Genomic DNA, 6,964 nt, shown 5'->3' on the forward strand with positions numbered 1-6,964 from the left:
GTGCCCTAATACTTATTAACCCTTTATATTACATGCAGCATCACAAGATAAAGTATTTTAATTTTGATATTGTTTACTTGTTTTATAAAACTCTGGAATGAAATCCAATATGCTATCTTACAATCTTTAAATAAAAAGTAAAATAATAAATATTTACTGTGATTTCATAGGGTCACACAAATTAATGATTATGGCATTCAGTGTCTGTTTAAGTTTTCACACTTACAACATTCAGGTGTTGCATTAATTGTATTACCTGAGGAGGAGGAGGAGATGGAAGAGGTAGGAGCTGGCCCCATAGCCCTTCTGACTTCCACTACAATTATAAAAAATGGCATTATAATTTAAACTTGAATATTAACAATTACACATTTACTTTAAACAGTTAACAATTACAGATTTACATTAAACAACAGTTAACATTAACTTACATACCTGTTGTTTGTCCAACACCTGGGTCAGGGGTGCTGCACATTATGTCTGGCTGTGTTGTAGCTGAAGAAAAACTGTGGCTGGAGTCTGTATCAATCAGCCCAGTATCAACCACAGGTAACGGCTGTGTAGCAACAGTAGAAGCTCTACTAGTAGATGCTGTAATAGATTAAGGTTTAAAATCAATATTAAGTATTAATATAATTGAAATCCAATATTAAACATTTATACCATTAACATTTTTTAAAATTCGGCGTCAGAAATGACGCCGTTGAAATATATAAATGTACCTTGTGCGGCTAAGGCGTCAGTGTCGTGGTCAAAATCTTCTAGACCCTGAAGCATATTTTCTCCCAATTTCTCCATTAACAAAGTTTCATATGTTGAGAGTTCTGCAACATATGGCTTCCCACCACCTGTCTGACGTGCTGTCTTTTTTTCTCTGGCCATCTTTGCCTTCAAGATTCTCTTAATATCCGAGAATCTTTTTTTGCAATTATCTACAGTTTTAACATTGTTCCCCTCAGCAGATACATTTTCTGATATTGAGCGCCATATTTCGTTTTTCCTGGAGGTAGTTGTTTTTTGTGCTTTAGCACCAAATAAAAAATCGTAATTTTCCAGCACCATAGTAACAAGAATCTGGTTCTGCTGGAAATTGAATTGGATATTGCGTCCTGATTTTGTTTTTCCAGACCCTGCAGATGCCATTGTCTATGCCAAATTGAAAGGTAATGGTTAACAGACAATTCTATCTCCTGAACCATACACATTCAATTGACTTTTCTCTTGATATTTATTGGGAATCGATGAACCAGGTGATCATTTAAATCAGCCAATCAGTATGCTATTGCAAGCAATGTAATCAATCAACAATCATCCAAAAGTTTATATAAATCCATATACTTTGTGCGCCATTCGTGTCTCCATTTTTATGTCGAATAAATTGGAGGATCTCTGATTTCAACACCCCATAGGTATGTATTTTTTTGATATTTCTCATTTTGTTCACTATTAATAACATTAATCATATAATTTACAAGATGTTTTTTTTAATCAACAGGCCTATGGGGCCATAAGGTTTTTCATGCGCTATTTCTGTTTTTGTTTGTGACGCAGATAATATAATTTTCTATTGGTTTTTAAAACGTACATTGGTGACGCATTTAAAATTAATATTTAGATGACGCTCATCATGTTTAGTGATTCGCTGTTGCATACAATATTATTCAGATGTCCCTCCAATCAATAAGCGAAACTAAAATTTATATTTTCAATAACCAATGAGACAGCTGTATACCTAGTATATTTATTGTCGCCTTAAAAAAAAGTTATTTTTGTTTCCGTGAGTTTACAAGTATGTCGAGAACACCAATTTTCACAGATGGGGAGCTTATTATACTTGTTTACGGAATGAACAGGTATTTCCCGAGGAGAATCGGTGGTGTGCGCGGTATTAGGCACGAGAGACGGGATGAAATAATATATGAGATGATGCGCAGGATGAGACGCGTTTCAGGTATACATAGGAGGCGACGACAGTGTCTGAGACGATTCAGTGACCTGAGACGCAGAGAGCCAGAACGCTATACGGCCATGAGGTCGCTCATTCGGAGATGTAAGTTTTTATTTTGTTTTCTGTTTAATCTCTGTCGAAACATATGACGCACCAAAATAAAGCATGTAAAATGTTGACTGTTAAAGGGATAGTCTACATCAGAATTATTATTGTTTTAAAAGATTTAGAGAATACCTTTATTAGCCATTCCCCAGTTTTGCATAACCAACACAGTTACTATAATATACTTTTAACCTCTGTCATTATCTTGTATCTAGGCCTCTGCAAAATGCCCCTTTATTTTATTTCTTTTGACAGACTTAGTTTAGCCAATCAGTGCCTGCTACCAGATAACTTTATCTCCACAAGCACAGTGTTATCTATATGAAATACATTTAAACTAAGAATACCAATAGCCAAATAAAATAATAGTAATTTGTAGAATTGTTTAAAAAAAGATGCTCTATCTGAATCATGAATTTATTTTTGTGCATAGACTGTACCTTTAAATAGTTGAAAGCATAAATGGTAAACAATCATTTACTTATGATAAATATTCAGAAAATATAGTATAATATATAGATATATGATATATGTGTTGTTATTATTAATTTAATCTGGAGTGTACAATGTCCAATTTTGGAAGCTGCATGAGCATTAGACATAGTAGTATAAAGTGAATAGTTGTAATGTGGACATGAATACTTTATAATTGCAGACCTATCAAGGCCAAGGGAGAGGATACCTAGGTATCTGCTGCCGGTATCCCACAGCAGCCCAGTGAGCAACAGGTCATCACCACCACTGCCACTGACTTTGCTCCAACCTCAGGGTGATGAGGACTCCCAGACATCCTCAGCTATGAGTGAAAATGAAGGTAATGTTACAAGATCTCATTATTTACATTAAAATGAGATATCAAAATATTTTAAATTTCGTAATGCTGATTCCTCAGGGATGTATTATGGCCTAGGCACACACGTTATTTGCATAGGGAATCAAAATTTGGATGTGCATCACATCTGTACTGTCCTCTATCTAAAATCAAGCATATAGTACAGTGACTGATAATGTGAATGATTCTGTAGAGAAGACAGGGCACACGCAATGATTAATGCTTATAGGCATTGCTAATTCAAAAGATTTGCTAAATTAACTGCTTAAATATTTGGTGTGAAAAGCATTACACACGAGAAACTGGAACAGTGCTAAGCATCAAAAGGTGATAAGGGAGGACAAGACATTGTTACAATATGCTGTATCCCATTATCTGCTGAAGTGCATCTGTGACCTTTGTGGTTATTGCAGGTCTTAGCAGGTAACGGAATGGAATAGCTAATATGTAATATTTCTTTTTTAAAAGCATGAGGTTGTCACAACCATCTAACAGCAATGATGGTCATAACATATAACTTTAAACATATTCATCTACCAAATAATCATTTGTGTTTGTGTTTCTTCTCGGACAGATGAAAGTGATGAATCATCCTCATCATCCGAGGAGGAGATTTCCCCAGAAGCATGTCCTACACTGGTGACGGCAGAGGAGGAAGAGGAGCCTGAAAATGAAGGTAGGAATCTATCATGTTCTCTTTTGTTAAAATTCCACATTGATTTGGAAATAATCTGCAGACACTTGAATCTTTTTGCTTTCTAGAACAATGTGGGGGATAATCTAGGCCTTGACAACAATTCTGCATCCATAACAATGATTTTTCGGGGGGGGGTTGTGTTTCTTCTCCAACAGATGAAAGTGATGAATCATCCTCATCATCCGAGGAGGAGATTTCCTCAGAAGCATGTCCTACACTGGTGACGGCAGAGGAGGAAGATGAGCCTGAAAATGAAGGTAGGAATCTATCATGTTCTCTTTTGTTAAAATTCCACATTGATTTGGAAATAATCTGCAGACACTTGTATCTTTTTGCTTTCTAGAACAATGTGGGAGATAATCTAGGCCTTGACAACAATTCTGCATCCATAACAATGATTTTTCGGGGGGGGGTTGTGTTTCTTCTCCAACAGATGAAAGTGATGAATCATCCTCATCATCCGAGGAGGAGATTTCCTCAGAAGCATGTCCTACACTGGTGACGGCAGAGGAGGAAGATGAGCCTGAAAATGAAGGTAGGAATCTATCATGTTCTCTTTTGTTAAAATTCCACATTGATTTGGAAATAATCTGCAGACACTTGTATCTTTTTGCTTTCTAGAACAATGTGGGGGATAATCTAGGCCTTGACAACAATTCTGCATCCATAACAATGATTTTTCGGGGGGGGGGTTGTGTTTCTTCTCCAACAGATGAAAGTGATGAATCATCCTCATCATCCGAGGAGGAGATTTCCTCAGAAGCATGTCCTACACTGGTGACGGCAGAGGAGGAAGATGAGCCTGAAAATGAAGGTAGGAATCTATCATGTTCTCTTTTGTTAAAATTCCACATTGATTTGGAAATAATCTGCAGACACTTGTATCTTTTTGCTTTCTAGAACAATGTGGGAGATAATCTAGGCCTTGACAACAATTCTGCATCCATAACAATGATTTTTCGGGGGGGGGGGTTGTGTTTCTTCTCCAACAGATGAAAGTGATGAATCATCCTCATCATCCGAGGAGGAGATTTCCTCAGAAGCATGTCCTACACTGGTGACGGCAGAGGAGGAAGATGAGCCTGAAAATGAAGGTAGGAATCTATCATGTTCTCTTTTGTTAAAATTCCACATTGATTTGGAAATAATCTGCAGACACTTGTATCTTTTTGCTTTCTAGAACAATGTGGGGGATAATCTAGGCCTTGACAACAATTCTGCATCCATAACAATGATTTTTCTGGGGGGGGTTGTGTTTCTTCTCCAACAGATGACAGTGATGCATATGCTACATCAGCCCTAAGTCTGGAGGAGAGACAAGAGGAGGAGGCGGAAAGTGAATGTAAGCATAAGCATTTATCATATATTATTTCACTGCTATATTTATTTTGAATTTGTAGACCCTATATTGTATATTTTGTAAACAATGTGGAGTATAATGTAGGCCCCTTGACGCATATTCAAGATCAATAACAATATATTTTTTGCGATTCTCGGACAGCTGAAACAGACAGTGGCACTGAATATGCAGCCACAGCAGAGGATGAGGTGGAAAAAAAAGAAAGTAGGAAGATTTCATATGATGTTTTTTTACTTATATCTGGAAAGTGAATTGTTGTAACAAAACTAATTTTGTGTTTTTATTACAGCGGTTGAAATAGGGACACAAACAGAGCCCTCAGTTACACAATTCAGGGACCTTCGTCAGGCACTGCGAAATTTTGTAGAGGCTGCAAGAGTACTAGAGCATTCACTTCAAAATCTTTAAGAAATTCATTGTATATATTTTTCTTTGTTTTACAACAATCATTTTATGAATAATTAAAAATTTATATTTATAATATCATGTGTCACTCCATTATTTTAAGGATTATCTTAAAGGGACATGAACATAAAATATATGTTTAATCATCTATAAATAGCATGCAATGTGGTAGATTATTATTTGGTTATAAATTTATATCTATCCTTTGATGTCAAACATATTTTTCAAAACCATATAGCTGCTCAATTATGTCTACATATGGATGCCTTATGTGATTGGCTTGCACATGTGCATTGTTATTTTATAAAATAAAAATATCTGAGGGATAATAGAAGTGAAAATGATTAATGCTGCTTGAAAAGGTTTTGTCTATCGGCAAAATGAAATTACATATATCAGTTTGATGTCCCTTTAACATATGAAATGACATTTTTTTTAAATATAAAACTCAATTGAGTAATAATTCACATTACATGTTTTTAATATATTATTGATACAATCGATAATATATTTCATCAATCAAAAATGATTCATATGAATACATAATGAGATATGAAGAACAATGTTGATTTATTAAAAATATTACAATGTTGATGAACATATCAAACAATTTAGTAATTGGACATAACAGGTATATAAATATATATATATACACACAAACAGACATACAGGGGCCCATTTATCAAGCTCCGAACAGAGCTTGTGGGCCCCTGTTTCTGGCAAGTCTTCAGACTCGCCAGAAACACTAGTTATGAAGCAGCGGTCTAAAGACCACTGCTCCATAACCCTGTCCGTCTGCTCTGAGCAGGCGGACAGGAATTGCCGTAAATCAACCCGATCAAGTACAATTGGGTTGATTGACACCCCCCTGCTGGTGGCCAATTGGCCGCCATTCAGCAGGGGGTGGCGTTGCACCAGCAGCTCTTGTGAGCTGCTGGTGCAATGTTAAATGCGGAGAGCGTATTACTCTCCGCATTTAGTGAGGTGTTGCAGACCTGATCAGCATTGTCGGATCAGGTCCGCAACACCTTTGATAAATAGGGGCCACAGTGTCTATCTCTCTCTCTCTCTCATTATATATATATACTTTTATCTATATATCTATCTTTAACTATATCTGTATTTATATATCGATATCTATATATCTATATATATATCTATATATATATATCTATATATATATATATTTATAGATATAGATATAGATATATATAGAGATATATCTATATATATATATATATATATCTATATATATATAGATAGATATATCTGATTATATTAAATAAGATATGTGCAGATGTCAGGTATAGAGTTGAAATAATTAGAGTAAAATAATGCTTCATATAACAAATAGTCGTCAAAATTTAGAAACTGGTAATTCGCGACCTAAAACACCAAAATTTATCAACAAATTCGCTAAACCAGTACGATGCTAATCGCGCCGTACTTGACGCGCGTGTTTTTAACCTTTTTCTTCATAAATTTGAGGATCGTATTAAGATTCTCAGCCGCGATGTTTGCCGAAGTTTAGCGAGCGTATAGACGCCCGCGAATGCAACATATTTGACGCTTTGATAGATGGGCCTGAAAGAGTCTAAAGCTGTATTTCTGTGAAGT

The 6,964-nt window shown here is 35.6% G+C and overlaps 1 long non-coding RNA gene across 1 annotated transcript; it reads left to right on the forward strand.

The window, feature by feature from the left end:
- The first annotated feature begins 4,572 nt into the window (after positions 1 to 4,572).
- Positions 4,573 to 5,423, forward strand: LOC128648300 (uncharacterized). Its single transcript, XR_008400566.1, has 4 exons — positions 4,573 to 4,676; positions 4,853 to 4,924; positions 5,084 to 5,146; positions 5,232 to 5,423. It is a non-coding gene; the product is annotated as an uncharacterized LOC128648300 (long non-coding RNA).
- Positions 5,424 to 6,964: the final 1,541 nt, after the last annotated feature.

Source organism: Bombina bombina, chromosome 2 (assembly GCF_027579735.1).
Source record: "Bombina bombina isolate aBomBom1 chromosome 2, aBomBom1.pri, whole genome shotgun sequence".
NCBI classification, from domain to species: Eukaryota; Metazoa; Chordata; class Amphibia; order Anura; family Bombinatoridae; genus Bombina; species Bombina bombina.